This window comes from Stegostoma tigrinum, unplaced genomic scaffold (genome assembly GCF_030684315.1).
Source record: "Stegostoma tigrinum isolate sSteTig4 unplaced genomic scaffold, sSteTig4.hap1 scaffold_50, whole genome shotgun sequence".
NCBI lineage: Eukaryota > Metazoa > Chordata > Chondrichthyes > Orectolobiformes > Stegostomatidae > Stegostoma > Stegostoma tigrinum.
In genome coordinates this window covers 791,613-814,027 of record NW_026728430.1, presented here as the reverse complement: position 1 = coordinate 814,027, position 22,415 = coordinate 791,613, and the positions used below count along the sequence as shown (strand labels likewise).

General features: G+C 45.5%; 1 long non-coding RNA gene across 1 annotated transcript in view; it reads left to right on the top strand.

The window, feature by feature from the left end:
* Positions 1-10,898: 10,898 nt before the first annotated feature.
* LOC132208662 (uncharacterized) overlaps positions 10,899-22,415 on the top strand; it is a 56,253-nt gene continuing 44,736 nt past the window's right edge. Inside the window, exons 1-2 of the long non-coding RNA XR_009444785.1 lie at positions 10,899-10,979; positions 17,192-18,640. This is a non-coding gene — a long non-coding RNA (uncharacterized LOC132208662). The remainder of the gene's footprint in view (positions 10,980-17,191; positions 18,641-22,415) is intronic.

The window sequence follows — 22,415 nt, the reverse complement described above, 5'->3', positions numbered from 1 at the left end:
GCTCTTCCGATGCTGTATTCATCCAGCTCCACAACTTGTTATCCCCCACCCTGTTATCCCACACCTGATTATCCCACACCCTGTTATCCCACACCCTGTTATCCCACACCTTGTTATCCCACACCCTGTTACCCCATACCCTGTTATCCCACACCCTGTTACCCCAGACCCTGTTATCCCACACCCTGTTATCCCACACCCTGTTATCCCACACCTTGTTATCCCACACCCTGTTATCCCACACCCTGTTATTCCACACCCTGTTATCCCACACCCTGTTATCCCACACCCTGTTATCCCACACCTTGTTATCCCACACCTTGTTATCCCACACCCTGTTATCCCACACCCTGATATCCCACACCTTGTTATCCCACACCCTGTTATCCCACATCCTGTTATCCCACAACTTGTTACCCCACACCTTGTTATCCCACACCTTGTTATCCCACACCCTGTTATCCCACACCCTGTTATCCCACACTCTGTTACCCCACACCTTGTTATCCCACACCCTGTTATCCCACACCCTGTTATCCCACACCTTGTTATCCCACACCCTGTTACCCCACATCCTGTCATCCCACACCCTGTCATCCCACACCCTGTTATCCCACACCTTGTTTTCCCACACCCTGTTACCCCACACCCTGTTATCCCACACCCTGTTATCCCACACCCTGTTATCCCACACCCCGTTATCCCTCACCTTGTTATCCCACACCCTGTTATCCCACACCCTGTTATCCCACACCCTGTTATCCCACACCTTGTTATCCCACACCCTGTTACCCCACACCCTGTTATCCCACACCTTGTTATCCCACACCTTGTTATCCCACACCCTGTTATCCCACACCCTGTTATCCCTCACCTTGTTATCCCACACCCTGTTATCCTACACCCTGTTATCCCACACCCTGTTATCCCACACCCTGTTATTCCACACCTTGTTATGCCACACCCTGTTATCCCACACCTTATTATCCCACACCTTGTTCTCTCAGACCCCAGCATCGGCAGTTCCTACTAACCCTAAAGGGTACCATCTCTCTTTTGTGACCTCTCTGTGGACGGGGAGCTTGTAGAGTCCACCAGTGGGCTGGGTACTTCCCATCACAAGTTGGTACATCAGGGTATACAATGCCTCATAGACGCTGGAAACAACAACCTGATTTGTTCAGGAATGTTGCTTTTGCTTTTGGTCCTGATTTTCACATCTTTTAATGTCAGTCAATAGTTTTGGGGTGGGTGTAATAAAGGAAAATTGTCACTCAGAAATATGAGATAACACGGTGTGCAGCTGGATGAACACAGCAGGCCAAGCAACATCAGAGGAGCAGGAAAGCTGACGTTTTGAGTGGAGACCCTTAAGATTTCTCAAGAACACCGTGTTATCTCAGATTCTCCGACATTGGCAGTTCCTACTATCTATCTCAGAAATATGAATTTGTTTGTTCGAAGATTTTATCTCACTCCCGCTTACTCCCTCCATCCCTGCCCCTGTCCCTTGCTGCCTGTCACTGTCCTTTGCTTCCTTCCTGTCCATCCCTGTCACTGTCCCACCTCGACTAGCTTCATCCCTGACTCCTTGATCTGTCTGTCTTCCCTCCCACCTACCCACCCCTCCCTCCTCACTGACCAACCACTATTTCACAGAGTAATAGAAAGAATGACATTGAAGATGGAACAATCAAATCAAACACTATGTTCAGATTGAACCGAGTTATTCAATTCATCAGGACCAGAAAGGAATATATTTATCTGGTATGTCTCTGGGAAAAGATTTCAAACATCAGTGTGAGTGAGAAAGCACCAACACGCACACACTGACACACCTGATTCTGAATGTTCCAGTGAACTACCTGCAGAAATTATTTAACATCATCCAGTTAACATTCTGAAAATAAAAAAAAAAATCCACAGAGCATAGAAACTGTCCACACATTGTGTTTATGGACAAGAGTTCAGCAGATCATCCAATCTGGAGAGATGCCAGGAGATCAGCATCATTGAATAATGGTGGAAATGTGTGGACAGTGCGAAGGGCAAGGCCAGCTGGAAGCTCACCATCGTAGTCACTCCAGGGAGAGACCATTCACCTGCTAAATGTGTGGGAAGGGATTTGCTCAGTCACCCAGTGTCATGTAAACTAACTCGGAATACAAAAACAGGAAGCAAAAGTTTCTATAAATATGTAAATCGTAAAAAGAGTGGCAAAGGTAAACATTCATCCTATGGAAGATGAGATGGCCAATTTAATAACTGGGAATGAGGAAATAGCCAAGGCATTATACAGTTATTTCGTGTTGGTCTTCACAGTGAACGACATAAATAACATGCAGACAACTAACAGCAAGAAGGTTATAGCAGGCAAGGACCTCGAAACTATCATTATCTCTAATGAGGCAGAGCTGGGCAAGGTAATGGGGGCTAAAGGCAGACAAGTCTCCAGGCCCTGATGAAATGCATCCCAGGGCACTAAAAGAGGGAATGGGGGACACAGCAAATGCACTAGTAATTATTTCACAAAATTCACTGGATTCTGGGGTGGTTCCCGCAGATTGGAAAACAGCCAATGTGACGCCACTGTTTTCAAAAGGAAGTAGACAAAAACAGGTAGTTTTAGGCCAGTTAGCTTAACTTCGGTAGTGGGGAAAATGCTTGAATCTATCATTAAAGAAAAAAAAAGCAAGACATCTGGATATGAATTGTCCCATTGGGAACACCCAGCATGGGTTGATGAAGGATAGGTCATGTTTAACTAAACTGGTGGGCATTACATGCATGGTGTACATTGGGGAACCTGTGGATGTGGTGTATCTGGATTTCCAGAAGGTATTTGACAAGGTGCTACACCAAAGGCAGCTGTGTAAGATAAAGTTGAATGGTATTACAGGTAATGTATCGGCATGGATAGAAGATTAGTTGACCAGTAGAAAGCAAAGAGTAGGGGTAAATGGGTGTTTTTCTGGTTGGCGGTCAGTGGCTAGTGGTGTGCCTCAGGGGTCAGTGCTGGGGCAGCAATTGTTTACGATTTACAAAGATGATTGGAATTGGAGACTAAGTGTGGTGGGTCAAAATTTGTGGATGACACTCGGGTGAGTGGTAGAACAAAGTATGCAGAAGACACAAAATGTCTGCAGACGAATACAGATAGTCTAAGTGAGCGGGCAAAGGTCTGGCAGATGGAGTACGATGTTGATAAATGTGAGGTCATCCATCTTGTTAGGAATAACAGCAAAATGGGCTATGTTTTAAATGGTAAAATTTGCAGCATGCTGCTGCACAGGGGCTCTTGGGTGTCCTTGTGCATGAATCACTGAAGGTGGGATTGCAGGCGCAGCAGGTAATTAAAAAGGCAAAGGGAATTTTGTCTGCCATTGCTAGAGGGATGGTGTTTAAAAACAGGGAGGCGATGCTGCAGCTGTACAGGGTCCTGGTGAGGCCACACCTGGAGTATTGTGTGCAGTTTTGGTCTCCTTACTTGAGAAGGGATATACTAGCGCTGGAGGGGGTGGCGAGGAGATTCCCTCGGTTGTTTCCAGAGTTGAGAGGGTTGGATTATGAGGAGAGACTAAGCAGGCTGGGATTATACTCATTGGAATTCAGAAGAATGAGGAGAGATCTTATAGAAATATATAAGATTATGATGGGAATAGATAAAGTGGAGGCAGGGAGGTTGTTTCCACTAGCATGTGAGACGAGGACTAGAGGGCATCGCCTCAAAATAAAGGGAAGCAGACGTAGGACTGAGGTCAGGAGGAACTTCTTCACCCAAAGGGTCGTGAATCTGTGGAATTCCCTGCCCAATGAAGCAGTTGAAGCTAGCTAACTGTGTTTTTAAGGCATGGCCAGATAAATGTTTGAACAGGAAAGGATTGAAGCGTTATTGTGAGTTGGCGGGTAAGTGAATCTGAGTCTCAAAAGATCACCCATGATATTATTGAATGGCGGGGCAGGCTCAAGGGGCCGGATGGCCTACTCCTGTTCCTAGTTCTTCTGTTCTTACGTTGTTATGCCTCTCCAGTGGGTTCACACTGGCAAGAGACCTTTTAAATACTCTGACTGGAAAAGCTTTCGGAGGACTAAAGGTCTAATTCAATATCGACCTGCTCTGGATGGTAAAGACTGCAGATTCAGAAGGTGCTGTTGGAGGAGCACTGCTGAGCCACTGCAGTCCATCCTAGTGCAGTGACTGCTGCCACCTTGCATCAGTGGTGTAGGGAATACAGGGATGTCATTGAGGTGCAAATCAAGAGGGCTGTTTTGTGTTCGATTGTATTAAACCTGATGGAAGGCTTTTGAATTTAAAAAGAAATGTTGTCATATGAAGCTGCCTACAAAGTGAAACATTGGTTTTTGACAGTTACCTCTGGATCAGACAAGTGAACGGAAGGTAGTCAAGTTGGAAAATGATATCAAAGTGGGAATAAAAGACATGTCCTGGAGACAGCATAAAAAAGTGACAAAGTCTCAGACGAGACTCCTTCAGAAAAACATCTTCCCATTGCCAGCAATAACCCCTCTTCATCCTTTCCTGACCAATATGTCCATGTTACGTGCCGATATTGAAAATGAAAACTAACATTTCGTCAACACTCCCTGTGTCATCACTGTTGGTGAAATATAATTTCTAACCCAGACCCTTCTCTCACTTCACCCTGGCGCATTCTGTGTGGTTACAGCAGAGACAGGGATAGGATGTTCATACCCCTGCTCCCACTGCTCTGGGCCTCAGTGTTGCACGGCTGCGAAATACTGTTTTATCTTTACCAATGTAGAGGAAACCTAAACCTGAGCCTGATGGTTCACTTCCAGTCAGGAACAGATCATTGATTTACACTAATCTCTGATTTGAAGCACGTTTCCAGCATTCACCTTTGTACTTCCTCTGACACTAAACCCAGTTGGAAACGAGATTCTGTTCCGTGTCAAGGAGCTGTGAGCCATGGAAGACAGTAGCTGGGACACATTTCTTACACGCATTAGGATTAACCCACACTGTGGCTTGGCTGTCAATGAAGAGAGACATGAAAGAGTAAAGTGCCATCTGACACCCTCAGTGTGACCCTGAAGGATTTGCCCCGACTGAAGCTCTGTTGCTGAGCACGATTCCCCCTACTCCCCACCCTGAGATTGTCCTTTCTGAGCTCCAGGTGCTGGTCAACCCTCAGGACAAATACAACAATCCACAGTAATGTGTTTGAGGCAAAGCTGACTTATTTTACATTTCTCTCAGATACTAAACTCCAGTTCAAGTTTAGGGTTATAGCCATCATCAGAAACAAACTGCAAATGTCAGAAGAAAAGTAACAGAAAATTACAGCGCAGAGCAAGACAATTTTTTTATTGATTTTTTGTGATGTGCGTATTGTTGGCTGGACAGCAGTGTTCACCCTTGGCCCATCATGTGTGTGTTGGCTGGAATAGAACGAGCCAGGCTTTACAGATTTCTGGACTCATCATTGAGATGAACAATTTCAAACTGTGAACTCTGCCCCAATTTGTTTACATTTCTTGATTCAATTTGTTTCTGGGTCCACTGCATGCCTGGCTCCAGGCACATCTTTTGTTTATTTGTTTCTTTTGCAGCCCTAACTCCACTCCCTGCAACCTTGAGGGACGAATAACATTTCTGCAATTTAATCTCTCCTGCCTTCCCCCCGTGACGTGTGCCTTTTGCCCTTGTCTCACCCCCACCTTGCTCAGAATCTGTTACATTTCTGGACCCAGGCCTCTGTCAGCTCACAGCGCCCCCGGGTCAGAGTTTTAAATTCTCTTCCTCCAGAGGGAAACTGAAATCGCTGTGGCTGCAGCTTTCCCCAGATTTTAATTTTGGAAATAAAAACCATGAAATTGTTTCAGAGTTGAGTTGTTTTTGAGATTTAATCCACAATCTCGCTTCTTTAGAGCTAAACTGTGATCATCCCACAGTTGAAAAATGCAAGTTAGGTGGACTGGCCACACTAAATTGTCCCCGAGTGTGCAGCTTACGTGGTTGGGTTAGCTGCGGTAAATGTGGGGTTTATGGGAGTAGGGCGGGATAGAGAGCTCGTGCAGACTAGATGCACTGAATGACCTCTTTCTGCACTGTTGGGATCCTGTGATCTTAACCATTTGTGATCATGGTCACATTTTCCTCATGACAGCCCACACATCACCATGTTCATTCAGCTCAAGCTTTCATGCTGCCTTTGTGTTTTGAGAAGCTCTGTTGTTGGAATGGGAGCTTTCTTTGATTTTGCCTCCCCTCGTACTTCCGCCCAATTCCCAGTTCCCTGCGTTAATTCCAGCTTTCTCTCATTTTCCCAAATGGTGTTGTTGAAGAGCTCAAAAGGCGAGTGGACTGAAATTGAGAAATTAAAGAGCCAGAATGAAAGAGGAAGTGGAAATAATAAACAGGTTTGGTAGATCCCAAGGGAGTGATGAAGGGTCACAGATGTTTCCAGACGTGCTGAGCTTTTCCAGCAACTTTGTTTATGTTCCGGGGAATGAAACTCCAGAATCCTCCTGTTGTGACTGTTCACACAATATTTTTGTTATTAATGTGTGGGATGTGGGCATCCCTGGCTGGGCCGGCATTTCTCGCCCATCCTAAGTTGCTCTTGGGAAGGTGGTGGTGAGCTGCCTTCTTGAACTGCTGCAGTCCTCCTGCTGTGTGGTGACCCACAATGCTATTAGGGAGGGAATTCCAGGGGTTTGACCCAGTGACATTGAAGGGACAGTGATATATTTCCTAGTCAGGAAGGTGAATGACTTGGAATGGAACGTGGATGTGGTGATCTTCCCATATATCTGCTGCCCTTGTTCTTCCAGATGGAAGTGGTCATGGGTTTGGAATGTGCTGCCTGAGGATCTTTGGTGAATTTCTGCAGGAGAGACAACATTCTCTGACGAGAGTCACATTCGGGCAGGCGAAGATGGAACGCTGAATAATAACAGAATTAGTTCAAACACAGGAGATTTGGTCAGCCAGTAATAGCATATAGTGTAAGAGTCACGGATGTGAAGTGAGTCGTGAGGGGAAATAATGCCACAAGCTGCAGATGGAATACTTTTATAGGAACAGGAGGAGACAATTCAACCCCTCAAGTCTGATCTGTCATTCAATGAGACCATTGCCTGATCTGTAGCCTAACTTTCAATTTCCAAAACCCACCAAACCGATCAATGAGGCTTCTCTGAAACAGACAAGTTGAATATTGAAAAACATTTTTAAAAAACTGCAAATGCAGGGAAATCAGAAACAAAAACAGAAATTGCTGTAAAAATTGAGCAGGCCCAGCAGCATCTCTGAAAGAAATCAGAGTTACCCTTTTGGGACAATTGACACTTTGAGTCACCAGATGCAGTTAACCATTCCCCCTATCCTGTAACACCCTCCTGAACAGGTGATGGTGTGAGGGCCAAGAGACTGGCAATAACATCTGAGAAAACAGCAGGGCATGCTGAATCAGAATAAAGCCCATTTTGGTCTTTCACTTTTAAATCAACTGCAACAATTTATTGACTATTGCTTCAGAAACAGGACAAGAGACCAGAGAATCAACTCAGTGCCATTGGGCCTGGGAACCATTGTTATTCTGACCTCTATGTGACTCCAAGCTATAATAATTAGTTTGATTCTGAACCATCCGCTGGGCAGTTAGAACTGATGATAAAAGCTTGCTAAGCTTCTGATGCCATGATCACACGAACAAATAAAAGAAAAACCCAATTACTGCAGTTACGTTTGAAGCCACTGGCGTTTCTTCAAGCGAAATGACTGAGTGAATTGTTTCCCATACGCAGAGTAGGTGAATGACCTCTCCCCAGTGTGTATTTGCTGGTGCACAGTGAGGGTTGATGATGCCCTGAACCCAGCTCTACAGAGAGAACACATGAATGGTCTCCCTTCAGTGTGAACATGTTGATGGTACATGAGTTCCCATGAGCTTTCATAGCACTTCCCACGAACTGCACAATAAAAGAGTCTCTCTTCAGAGTGAACCTGTGGGTATTTCAACAGGCAGGATGACCGGGAGAAATCCTTCCCACACTCTGAGCAGGTGAATGGTGTCTTCCCAGTGTGGGCCCATTGGTGTGTCAGCAGCGGGGATAACTTCATGAATTCCTTGCCACACTCACAGTAGGGAGACAGCCGCTTTCCAATGTGAAACTGCTGTGAATGCCTTCTCACACATGAAGCAGGTGAACAGTTTCTTCGCAGTGTAATTGTGCCGATGTGTTTGCAGCTTAGATGGGTAATTGAAACTCAGTGCACTCAATACTGTGGCAAGAACAGATGAAGGTTTGATAACCTGCGCTGACATGATGGACCAAATGGTCGTTTTCCACGCTGTAAAAACTCAGATGGAGAAACTGATCTGCAGTGAAAATGGTCACAAATGAAAAAGCAAAAGCAGTGTCATTGCAGAAATGTACCACACCCCCTGCCCCTTTCACTGGTGGTCTCGTGGCTAGGATTCGGCCCCTCACCCCTCCCCAGCCCAGCTTTGATTCCTAGTCAGGGAATAGTCACTCTGCTGTGTTATTTAATCATGGTGACAGCACTTCTAACTGATCCTTCAGGAGATGGAAGGTGAACCGTGTAGTCCCAGACGTGACTCAGATTAAAATAAAACAAAGAACTGGGGAAATATGACACAAAAATGGAATTGACATGGAAGCTCAGCAGGCCTGGCAGCATCTGTGTCGGGAAACAGAGTTAGCAAATGGTTTAAAACAAGAAGAGAGTGGACGTCAGGAAAAGTGAAGGGCCACGGTGGTTTGTAGGAGCTGACCGTAGGCCTCATGCAGCCAGGCCCTACGTCGGTTCTGAAGGCAGGAAAGCTGATGCTTCGGGTTCTGAAGAAGGGTGAGACCCGAAACATCAAATTTCCTGCTCCTCTGATGCTGCTTGGTCTGATGTGCTTATCCAGCTCCACACCTTGTTATCTCAGATTCTCAAGCATCGGCAGTTCCTACTATCTCTGGGCTCTGATGACTGGTTTTCACTGTTTAACCTGATATATAATCACTCTGGATCAATCACCCACAATGACTCTCGTTTGTGTGTTGACGGTGCACATCTCACCTCATTTCAGAGCTCGGAGAGGATCCATGCATGTTAACCTGGCAAATTTCACTCAAGTCAACCTAACAGTCTCGTATTAAGACCATAAACTTTAGTTGCAGAAACGGACCATCCAGCCCATTCAGTCTGTTCCACCATTTACTGATCTCGTGTCTGATATGATAATCCTGAGCTGCACTTTCTTGCCTTTCCCCATAACACTTGATACCTTTACTGATTAAAAATCTGCCAATCTCACCATTGAATACACTGAATGACCCAGATCTGACAAGCCTCTGCTGTAAGGAATTCCATGGATTCACCATCATTTGAGAGAATAAACATTTCCTCATCTGTCTTAAATGTGCAACCCCCATTCTGATACTAGGCACCCTCGTGCAGATTGCCCAAAAGGAAAACCATTTTTTGTGTCCAACATATTAAATCTCAAAGAAATCTGTATGCTGTAATAAGGCGCAAGTATTATTTTTGCAGTACTGTGTTTGAGCACTTGAAGTCATTGGATTTCAGCACTTCCTCCTGTTTGCTTTCATCCCTGATGTCAAACTGTTATTATTCTGACTGAGCTATTCCCTTTATGTGTTTTCATGTCAGGAATTCACGTTCACTTTAAGAATTTTGAGAGGAACAATAAAATCCTCATTCCTATTTCGGAATCAAACCATGAACACAACAGTTGCAATGCTGAATCCCAAAAACGAAGGTGTGCACAATGCTTGCACGTTTTCTGTCTTGACACTGCTTTTGACCTTTTGGTTCAGTTGCAAAATATTAGTCAGTGAGATTCTAACACCACGGAGAAAGAACCTTCGGCCCATTATATCTATGCAGTCATCAAATATCTCACTTATAAATAAAAACCGGAGGAAGGGTCACCTGACCTGAAACGTTAACTCTGTTTTCTCCTCCACAGATGCTGCCAGACCTGCTCAGCTTTACCAGAAACTTTGTTTATGATCTCACTTCTAAAGCCAGTTTCCAGGGATTGGCCCAGCACATCGTCTGCTTTGACATTTCAAGTGCTCATCCAAACAGGTAGTCAATGTTTGAGGGCATCAGTGGAACAAAAACACTTTCTTCAACAAAGGAAAGGAAAGCATTGCTGTTTGCTGCAACATGAAACTACATTTTCCTCTTTGAAGACTGCTATGAAAGCCAAACCGTTTCTCAGAGCCGTTTGCCAGTTTCCCACATGATGCCAACAGTGTAGAATGAAATCCCACACCGCCTGAGGTTACCACTCATGACTTTCTACTTTCAACCTCTCTGCTGACATGAGTTGTGGTGTCCCTCAGGTTCAGCCACCACCAGTTTTGTCTCTCTAATAAGAAAGCAATCCTCTGACCCAGAATGTGAACGGCATCTGGGTGTCAGGCTCAATGTGTGACTCAGTGTCAGACTTTGTAATATTATATCCATGGGATGCAAAAGGCACGTTTTATACTTTATAAAATGTATGTCAGTTGTCCTGGTAGGAAGTATAGAGAAAGATTGCTTGTACACATTACAACAAATACAATTCAATATTTACAATAGGCCAAGCAGCATCTCAGGAGCACAAAAGCTGACGTTTCGGGCCTAGACCCTTCATCCAGCTATTGGATGAAGGGTCTAGGCCCGAAACGTCAGCTTTTGTGCTCCTGAGATGCTGCTTGGCCTGCTGTGTTCATCCAGCCTCACATTTTATTATCTTGGAATTCTCCAGCATCTGCAGCTCCCATTATCTCTCTCTCTCTCAATCTTTACAATGACGGGTACGTAACCCAGAATTCTGAGTGCTGCGCACATCATTGCTGATCACTGCGCAGGCTCAGTAAGTTCCCAAGTGCCCACTGTCTAGATCATGCGCGGTGGGAGTGAACCTGAGCCGCAGTCGCTGTTTTCCTCGGCTCCACAAGAGGTAATAATAAGGCGGAACGGGGGAGGCAATAGACCGGTCAGTGAGACGGGGAGGATTTCTGAACACTTTGCGAATGTGACAGATCCCGTATAAAGAAGCAATCTGTCCCGGTTTCATAAAATGTTAAAATCGAGGCTCCCTCTCAATGGCAGACCGTGGGTAACGGCAGGCATCTTTGTAGGAGGCAGAGGGCATCAAGGCGCATGTGCGGTTGCCCTGGGCCAGGGGAGAGAAAGTTGTGAATGTCTCTCCTGGACTGACAGAGATAGCGTTTTTATAAGAGATAATGGGAACTGCAGATGCTGGAGAATCCAAGATAACAACGTGTGGAGCTGGATGAACACAGCATGACAAGCAGCATTCAGGAGCACAAAAGCTGACGTTTTGGGCCTAGACCCTACATCAGAGAGGGGGATGGGGCGAGGGTTCTGGAATAAATAGGGAGATAGGGGGAGGTGGCCCGAAGATGGAGAGAAAAGAAGATGGAGAGGAGAGTATAGGTGGGGAGGTAGGGAGGGGATAGGTCAGTCCAGGGAGGACGGACAGGTCGAAGAGCCGGGATGAGGTTAGTAGGTGGGAACACCTGCACGTCTTCCCTGGACTGACTTATCCCCTCCCTACCTCCCCACCTATACTCTCCTCTCCAACTATCTTCTTTTCACTCCGTCTTCAGTCCGCCTCCGCCTCTCTCCCTATTTATTGCAGAACCCTCTCCCCATCCCCCTCTCTGATGAATGGTCGAGGCCCGAAACGTCAGCTTTTGTGCTCCTGAGATGCTGCTTGGCCTGCTGTGTTCGTCCAGCTCCACACTTGTTATCTTGGCGTTTTTATAAACTGCTTTTACAGGGAGTCGGGAGGGGAGCATTTACACAGCACACTCCAAATCAAGGAAATAGTTGCTTCTTCCGAAATTGTGTCCCAGGTTGACTGAGATGGCATTTGTAATTTTTTTACAGCACATCAGAAGAGGATTTGCAGATCGGAAACTCAAACTAAATGATCTAAGCATGCCTTTTTTTTATTCATTTAGCACTGGGTATTATTGGCCTTTAAAGGGAAGTATTGAGTAAAATAAAAATAGCACAAAATTCCTTTCTTACGTTTCCCAGTAACTATTGCCCAATATCTTAAATCTGTATACCAAACAGTTTTACTATCAGCAAAGAGGAACAACTGCTCTTTATCCACCTGATTTAAACCTGAACACCTTTATCAAATCAGAGATAGCAAGAACTGCAGATGCTGGAAACTGAGATAACACACTGTGGAGCTGGAGGAACATAGCAGGCCAGACAACATTGGAGGAGGAGGCAAGTTGACATTTCAGGAAGGGACCTTTCATCAGAACATTTTCCTCCAGGTCCACACTATATTATCACCCCCTTTATCTACTGGCATATTGATCTCCTTTGCACTGTGAGGAACAACTTGAGTTTCTCCAATGTGACCTTAGAACCAGTATCCCTCAGTTCTTTAAACATTCTGATGAATTTCTTTTTGAATCATGAGTTGGCCGTCACATCCTTCATGGAGGTCACCTTTTTGTGCAGACCCAAATGCTGTCTGTTCAAATGAGTGATGTTATGACACGTGGACAATTACTCAGTGACATCACTCTGATTCCTAGGTATCCTGAACTGTGATAGTTTCCTCTGACCCCAGTGCTTTTGATAATTTTTCAGGGGTAGAGTTTAGCATTTGATTTTAAAGTTGGAACACAACAAAATTATTTCAGTATTTTTTAACCAGTAATCTACACAATTCAGCTTCTCGTGCTGTTCTCAGACATCTGACTCTGGGGCTGGTGTTCTTTCTTTCACAGCATTGTGAGAGCTCATGTGGGAAGATAGAGCTGTTAAGGCAGCAGCACATGGTTGGTAGAATTTTCTCACCCCCATAATATTGTGAGACTGATGTTAAAAGTTGCTGTATAACACTGATGAATGAGAGCCCATCCATTGTCCTGGTTCATTTCTGCTCTCCTCGATCAACTCTGTCATGTCTAAGTTCCTCTGTCTCCAATAACGGGTGTGACTATCCTAGATATTTTATTGTTACTTTCATCCACTCTCTAAATGAGGTTTATACAGCAGAAAATTGCCTGACCATTTGCTGCTGGCAATTATATTTCCTTAGTACCTCCCACAATGCTGTTCAGCGTGGAGTGACTCATGAAATGGTGATGAAGGAACTGTGATATGTGTCCAAATCAATGACAATTAATTGATATCAATGTAGTATCTTTCACTGAGTGGAAACTTCCAGATTGTTCCTCAGGAGTATTACAATGCAACGTTTGACCAGAATCATCAATAAGATGTTAGGAAGGTGACAAAATGCTTTATGGTCAAATTTGTTGTTTTGAAGGCATATTTTCAAGTGTAAAACTGAGGCAGAGAAAGGGAGAGTTTTAGTTAGGAAATTTCACCATTTGTGGCCTTGGCAGCTAAAACCTGAGGGCACCAAATGTGAAACATTAAAAAACAAGAATTTTCAGGAGTATGGAATTGGAGATAATGCAGGTATTTGGAAGGGCATTTTTTAAAAAACAATGTCATTCTTGGGATTGGGGTGGGCATGACCGCCTGGTTTAGCATTTAGAATAGCTGGTTTAGAATTCTATCAAGTTGGTAAGACATCAACTTTCCTGCACCCTATCACTGATAAGCCCATTTTCTTCCAAATGTAAATAGATCCTATCCCTCAGTATTTTCTCCAATGGCTTCCCTATCATGGATGTCAAGTTCACTGGCCCATAATTTGCTGGATTATCCTTGCTACCTCCTTAAACAAGGGGAAAACATTAGCAATTCTCCAGTCCTCCGGGACCTCACCCGTGCTCAAGGATGCTGCAAAGATATCTGTTCAGGCCCCAGCTATTTCTTCACTCGCTTCCCTCAATAGCCTGGGATCGATGACATCTGGGCCAGGGGACTTGCCAACCCTAATGCCTTTCAGAATACCCAACACTCCCCCAACCTCCCTCCTTATGCCCACTTGACCAACAGTAATCAAAAATCTATCACCAACCTCAACATCTGTCATGTTTTTCTCTAAGTGAATACAGAGTTAAAGTACTCATCAAGAATCTCACTCATTTTCTCTGACTCCTTGCATAACTTCCCTCCTTCATTCTTGACTGGGCCAACTCTTTCGCCAGTTACCCTCTTGCTCCTTATGTATGTCAAAAGGCTTTGGGAATTTGCTAACCCCTGTTTGCTAAAGATATTTCACGATCCCTTTCAGCCCTTTTATTTCTTCGTTTCAGGTTAGTCCTATTTTCCCGAACATTACAGCACAGTACAGGCTCTTGGGCCCTCGATGTTGTGCCAACATGTCATACCAATCTGAAGCCCATCTAACCTATACTATTCCGTGTACGCCCATATGCTTATCCAAATTCTTCCAAAGCTTCGTCTGTTTTCAGTCGCCTAGACCTTATGTATGCTTCCATTTTCCTCTTTGTCAGTCTCACAATTTTACCTGTCATCCATTGTTCCCTAATCTTGCCCTTTCTGTCACTCATTTTCACAGGGACATGTCTGTCCTACAGTCTAATAAACCTCTCTTTAAAAGTCTCCCACATATCAAATGTGGATTTACCCTCAAACAGATGCTCCAAATCCACTTTCCCCACTTCCTTTCAAATTTTGCTTTTGTTGGCCTTCCCCCAGTTTAGCACTCTTCCTTCAGGACTACGCTCTTCTTTGTCCATCAATATTTATTCCCCAACACCAGGCTCAGTATGGCGCCTTCATAAGTTGGAGTATTTACATGCAGCTCTAGAAAGCCCTCCCCCATGATCCTTACAAATTCTGCTCCATCTAAACCACTAACTCGAAGTGAAGATAACAAAGTGTGAAGCTGGACGAACACAGCAGGCCAAGCAGCATCTCAGGAGCACAAAAGCTGACGTTTCAGGTCTAGACCCTTCATCAGAGAGGGGGATGGGGAGAGGGTTCTGAAATAAATAGGGAGAGAAGGGGAGGCGGACCGAAGATGGATAGAAGAGAAGATAGGTGGAGAGGAGAGTATAGGTGGGGATGGCATAGGTCAGTCCGGGGAGGACGGACAGGTCAAGGAGGCGGGATGAGGTTGGTGTGTGGGAAATGGAGGTGCGGCTTGAGGTGGGAAGAGGGGATAAGTGAGAGGAAGAACGGGTTAGGGAGGCGGGGACGAGCTGGGCTGGTTTTGGGATGCTGTGGGGGAGATGGAGACTTTGAAGTTTGTGAAGCCAACATTGATACCATTGGGCTGCAGGGTTCCCAAATGGAATTTGTGTTGCTGTTCCTGCAACCTTCGGGTGGCATCATCGTGGCACTGCAGGTGGCCGACGATGGAAATGTCGTCTATGGAATGGGAGGGGGAGTTAAAATGGTTTGCGAATGGGAGGTGCGGTTGTTTATTGTGAACCGTGCGGACGTGTTCTGCAAAGTGGTCCCCAACCCTCCACTTGGAAAGTCATCTTGGGGCCTGGGATGGGGGTGAGGGAGGAGGTGTGGGGGCAAGTGTCGCACTTCCTGTGGTTGCAGGGAAAGGTGCCTGGAGAGGTGGGGTTGGAGGGGATTGTGGAGCGAACAAGGGAGTCACGGAGTGAGTGGTCTCTTCAAAAGGCAGACAAGGTTGGGGATGGAAAATGTCTTGGGTGGTGGGATTGGATTGTAGATGGCGGAAGTGTCGGAGGATGAAGTGTTGTATCCGGAGGTTGGTGGGGTGGTATGTGAGGACAGAAGAGATTCTCTTAGGGCGGTTATTGCGGGGTCGCAGTGTGAAGGATGTGTTGTGGGAAATGCGGGAGACGTGGTCAAGGGAATTCTTGACCACTGCAGGGGGACGTTGCGGTCCTTGAAGAACGCAGCCATGTGGGATGTGTGAGAGTGGAATGCCTCATCCTGGGAGCAGATGTGGTGAAGGCGAATGGAATTTTTGCAGGGTTTGGGTGGGAGGTGGTGTACTCTAGGTAGCTGTGGGAGTCGGTGGGCTTGAAATGGGCATAAGTTTCTAGCTGGGTAAATGAGATGGAGACAGAGAGGTCCAGGAAGGTGAGGGATGTGTTGGAGATGGCCCAGGTGAACTTGAGGTTGGGGTGGAAGGTGCTTGTGAAGTGGATAAACACTTCGGTCCTCCTCCCCCATCTCCCTATTTATTTCAGAACCCTCTCCCCATCCCCCTCGCTGATGAAAGGTCTAGGCCTGAAACGTCAGCTTTTGTGCTCCTGAGATGCTGCTTGGCCTGCTGTGTTCATCCAGCTTCGCACTTTGTTATCTTGGATTCTCCAGCATCTGCAGTTCCCATTATCTCTGATCATAACTCTAAGTGAATCCCAGTCAATGTTGGGAACATTAAAATCTCCCGTCACCAACACCCTGTTGCTCCTACATCTTTCCATAATCTGTCCACGTATTTGTACCTCCTAAAGTGGAACCTCCTTCCCTTACAGCATTGAGAGAGCTGATGTGGGAAGAGAAAGCTGTTAAGACAGCAGCACATGGTTGGGAGAATGAGCAGTGGTAAAAATCTCATTGAGATACACTCAGTGGAAGGAAGCAAAAAAACACTAAACAGAGCTCAAGGACACACAAAAGTAGAGGCAGAGAAATAAGACAAGTGCAGAGAGGGGAATGTGAGAGGACCGTGAGGAGATGTGTAATGATAGTTAAGTCGAGAGGTAACAAAGGAATGGATGAGTGTTTCAGCAGCAAATGAGCAGAGACTCGGAGGAGTTGGGTAATGTTACTGCGGCAGAATTAGGCAGTCTCAATGACGGTGGGGATATGTGGCTGAAAACTCAGTTCGGGATGAAATATTTCACCATGGTTATGACGTTTTGTTTCAAACTCAGGCAATTGCCACAGAGGGTTTGGAGTCAGTTGTGAGGCAGTGGAGTTTGTGTTGGGGAAACATGATAAAGGCCTTGGTTTTGTCATTAGTTAATGGGAGGAAATTTCTGCTCCACCAGGACTGGATGTCAGCAAAGTTTGGATGGTTTGTGACCTGGAGGGAATTTAGAGATGTTGGTGTTCACATCCACCTGCTACCCTGCCCCTTCTCAATGATGGAGGCTGGGTGTTTAAATGACTCTGACAAAGTTCTGATCAAGTTGCCGGTGTTCAAAATCCCTCGCTTTCATTCTCTATCTTCACACAGAAGCCAGTGTCTTGTGAGAGATTGTCTCTGACTCTCTTGTTTTTTGTTTGATGTCAATTTCATAGGATATTAGAAGGGGAAGACGAACACAACCAAACGTCACGCTCATTTCATCACAAATGGAACATGATCAGATTTTAAACCTGGTAGGAAAACGGTCCATTCACACTGGAGAGAAACTACGCATGTTGTGTGTGTGGACAAGGCTTCAGCCAATCATCAGACCTCACAAACCACAAATGCAGTCACACTGGGGTGAAACTGTGGAAATGTGGAGATTGTGGGGAGGAATTCATTTCCTCTTCTGAGCTGAAACCTCATCGACAGATTCACGCCAGTAACAGGCCATTTACCTGCTCAATGTGTCGGGAGGGATTCACTCAGTCATCTCACCTGCTGCAATGCCAGCTCATTCACACTGATAAGAGACCATTTCAAAGCTCAGACTTTGGAAAATGCTTCAGAACATCCCAGAACCTGATGTCCCATTAACTAGCTTGCATTAATGAGAGACCTTTTAAATGCCAAAACTGTGGAAAATGTTATAAAACCTCTGGAAACTTGGCGGCCCATCAACATCTTCACACTGAAGAGAGACCCTTTAAATGTCGAGACTGGAAAATACTATAAAACACCTGGGGACCTGATGATCCACCAAAGTGCTCACGTGGAGGAGAGATATTTTAAATGCCTAAACTGTGGGACGTGCTTTATAAGTCCCAGGGATCTCATGTCGCATCAACTAGCTCACATTAATGAGAGACCTTTTAAATGCTCAGCCTGCAGAAAATGCTACAAAACCCCCGGACCTGATATCCCATCAACATGTTCACCCTGAAAAGGTTCTGTCACTCTGGGACTGGGTACAGGTGATCATTCAACCTCACAGAACACCAGCAGGTTCACACTGGGAAGAGACCATTCAGCTGCTCCGAGTGTGGGAGGGGATTCACTCAGTCGTCTAACCTCCTGAGACACCAGCAAATTCACACTGTGGAGAAATCTTTCAAATGCCCAGACTGCAGGAAGCGCTGCAGAAGCTCCTGGGAACTGAATTGTCATCTACATGTTCAAGCTGAGGAGAGACCTTATAAATGCTGCGATTATGGGTATCCCTATGCAAGATCTTGGAGGTAGTTTTATCATCAATGTGTTCAAATTGAGGAGAAACCTTTGAAGTGTCCGGTCTGTGGGAAGTGCTATCGAAGTTCTGTCGAACTGATGTCCCATCAACATTTTCACATGATGAGGTATCTTTTCGGAGGCTTTCATTGTGGGACTGGGTTCAGGTGATCATCTCAACTCTCAGTAAACCAGCAAGTTCACACTGGGTAGAATGTATTTACCTGCTGCATGTGAGGAAAAAGAAAAGAACACTTGGGTCACTCCTCAGCCCTGCTGAGACAGCACAGAGCCACCCTGGAGAACAGGCCATTCACCTGCTCTGTGTGGGGGAAGGAATTCACTCATTTGACAATCCTGCTGAGACAACATAGAGTTCACAGATCTCAATGGTAATTTGACTTTGCAGTTCAAAACATTCATGACTGAAAGCAATTTTTAAAATATTCTGGATAAAAGTGAAAAAAAAAAACCTTTGTTTCAAACAGTGTGGCAGGTCACTGTAAAGATGTGATCATGGTGTACTTGGAAGAGGCAGCGTGGCTTCACCAAGGGGGCTTCATGCCTGACAAATCTGATGAAATTCTTTGAGGGGGTACTGAACATCCTGGATGAAGGGGAACCAGTGGAAGTGATCTGTTGGATTTTCAGAAGGCATTGACTGGCTGCCGTACAGGAAGCTGCCAAATAAGGGAAGTGCCCGTGGTCTTAGGAACAAAGTACTGGCATGGATTGAGGATTGGCTGACTGGCAGAAGGCAAAGAGTTGGGATAAAGGGGACTTTTTCAGATTGACAGCCGGATGACTAGTGGAGTTGAGCAGGAGCAAGTGTTGGCACCACAGCTATTCATGCAATTTATTAATGAGCTGGACAAAGGAATTAAGGACATGGTCGCTAAGTTTGCAGATGACTCAATGATAGATGGAGGGACAGGTTGTATCGATGCTGTGGGAAGCCTTCAAAATGACTTGGACAGGCTGGGGGAGTGCACAAAGAAGTGGCATGTGGATCCAGTGAAGGAAAGTGCAAGGCTATTCATTTGGGTGGGAAGAGTAAAGACATAGACTATTTTCTGAACACGGAAAACCTTCAGAAATCTAAAGTCAAAAGAGACTTAAAAGATTCAGCTCAGGATTCTTTGTAAGGTTGATATGCAGGTTCAAATAGTGGTAATAAGGCAAAGGCAATGTAGACATTCATTTGAAGACAGCTCGAGCAGAAATGTACTGCTGAGGCTATAAAAGGTGCTTGTCAAACCGCAGTGGGAAAATTGAGTAGTTTTGGGTCCTGTATTAAGAAAAGATGCGCTGGTGTTTGAGGGATCCAGAGGACGTTTACAAGATTGATTGCAGGGATGAAGGACTTGTTAAATAAAACTAAAAAAAATCACATATTAGACATAAACAATTGGGTGAAAATGAATCTTTCGAATAGTATGAATAGTGTGGGGGCATTCCTAAGAGGAGCACCAGGAAAGCAAAGAGAGATATGAGATAGTCTTGGTGAGTAAGTTTGAGGATGTCTCAAAGGAATGCCACAAGTACATTAGAGAAAGAGAGCAACGAGAGAGAGTTGGGCTCCATACAGATGAAGGAGTTGATCTTTGTGTTGAGTCTCAGGAGTTGGGAAACATATTACGTAAATATTTTGCCTCTGTTTTTACTGTGGAGAAAGAAACGGAGGCTGGAGAACTCAGGGAAATAAATAATGATATATTGAAAACAGTTCACATTATAAAAGAGGAAGTGCTGGTGGTCTTAAAAGGTATAGATGTGGATAATTCTCTGGGTTCTGAGCAAGTATGTCTAGGGCATTTTGGAAAGTTAGGGAGAAAATTGTGAGCCGCTGCAGAAACATTTGTATCATCTCTAAATAATGGTGAAGTTTCTAATAACTGGAGAATGGCTGGTGTTTGCATCTGTTTGAAAACTGATGTGAGGAGAAGCCTGAGAACCATAAATCTGTGAGCCGATGCATATAGAGAGGCACTGACTGATTAGGGATAGCCAGCATGGTTTTACGCAAGAGAAATCACGCCCCACACACTTCATTGAGTTTTTGTGAGGAAGTGACTAAGAAGGTTGATAAGAGCACAGCTGTTCACATTGTTTACTTGGAGTAAAGTGAAGCTTTCAACAAAGTTCCTTGTGAGAAATGCATTATTAAAGTTAGATCACATGGGATTCAGGATGAGCTTGCTAATTGGATACAGAGTTTGTTAATGGCAAGAGACAAACTGGTGCTGGATGTTGTTTTTCAGAATGGACACCTGTTCAACAGGGTCTTCTGCTGGGTCCACTTTCGTTTGTCATTTGTGTAAATGATTCAGATGGGACGATAGAAGGCATGGTTAGTAAGTTTGTGAGTGATTCCCAAATTTCTGGTATGGTGGCCAATGAAGATATTTAAGATTACAAAGATAGCTTGTTCAATTGGGTCAATGGGCTCAGGAGTGGCAGATGGAGTCTAAATTTGAAAAAATACACGGTACTGTGTTTTGGTAAAACAAACAAGGACAGGACTGATACAATTGAAAGCTTTGTGAATCATCGAGGAGAGTCGTATCTGAACTTCAGGCGGCCCTGGGGTGGCGAGGGATAAAAAAAGGTGCAGGCTCCACTTGAATGTGGTGATCTGAGGGCAATGGGGAAGGGGAGGGAAAGGCTGGATTCCCCTGTTTCTCCATCCAGCTGGTTACTTCCCTGTATTTCATCTTGGAAAATCTGGAAGAAATTCTGCTGTGACTTGTTGTCATTTTAATGGGGAGGTGGGTGGGATGGGTGTGCCAGGATATCGGAAGGGAGTGGGATCCCACCCCCTCTATATGCCATTCCCTCCTACCACCCCCGGTTGGTCTGTGTGAAGTTTGTGAGTAAATGGAGCGAATTGTTTCCATTGACTGGGACTTCATTCCTCTCTCTGGGGGTGAGCGTTGGAGGAATGGGGAGATCAGCGCAGGCTCTGGATTGGAGATAAGGAGGGGGATCAATATTTCAAAGGGGCCGAGACTGCAGGGCCTGACACCCACACTCCCTCACGGCCAATGTTTGGTGTGAAATTAATCCTCTCTCATCAACAAGTGACTATTGTTTTGCTGCTTGTGGGAACCGGCACAGTGGAGAGTGTAGGGGCCAAGATGGTGGTATGGAGGGAAATTGGAGACAGCTGAAAGAGGGACAGGGCTGAGGGACATAGATACAGGTTCTGAGGAAAAGGGGGTGAGGGATTAACTCCAGTGTTCAGTCTGAGCTGAGGTCTAAGTTAAAATGGGGTGTTTAGTAGTTGCTGGTGGACTCAGTGGGGGAATCCTTTTTTCACGTTGCAATCTTGCTGTGTGGGGACAGCCTGCAGCCTTTTCCTCTACAGGAGCAGGGGTCCACCATTTCCAAATTCAGATGAGGTGGGTGTGTCGGCGCTTCTGATCTTGGCCGGTGAAGAATATGGAAACCTTTAGTCTCTTCAGTATGGGGAAGCTGGGGAAAGCTGTTGGGATGCTGCTGTGCAGAATGTCCTTCATTCCGCAGTCAGTCCTTCAGTTTGTGGGGGCAGGGTGTGGTTGGCTCCAACAAAGTTTTGAGGGAATCCCTTCGAGGTACATTAAGTGGCTGCCTGTGGAATCTTGCTGTGCATCCCCTTGGTCTGCGGAACAGCCTCAAACGTGTTGTGTGTCTGTCTACAGGGCCCTGAACGGACACTGCTGACAGCTTTTAGTGGGTGAAATGCATCGTCCCTCCTTTACCCTCAACTCCGATCACTCCCACCTCTTGTCATCGCCTCACCCTCCAAAATGTGATATTGGTGTCGCAAACATCTAGGAGACACGGCGGGGAGATTGCAACTTGTGGAAAATGTAAGCCAGGAGTGTTTCAATCAAAACAGAGGAAATGGAGAGAGAGAGAGATAGAGAGAGAGAAATAGATACCGATTGTCAAGAGCAAGAAAAGCTGAACGGAGAGGTCGATGGCGTCAAAGAGAAGAAGATAGAGGGACAGAGGAGTGAGAGAGAGTGAGATGGGGCAGAGACAGGCAGAGAGGAAGAGAGAGAGAGAGCGATTGTTGAGCAGCAGAAAGCAGAGCAGAGATGGAGAGGTGGATGGGGCAGAGAGGAAGAGAGACAGAGGGACAGCCACAGACAGAAAAGTGACAGAGAGAGAGAGGGAGAGTTT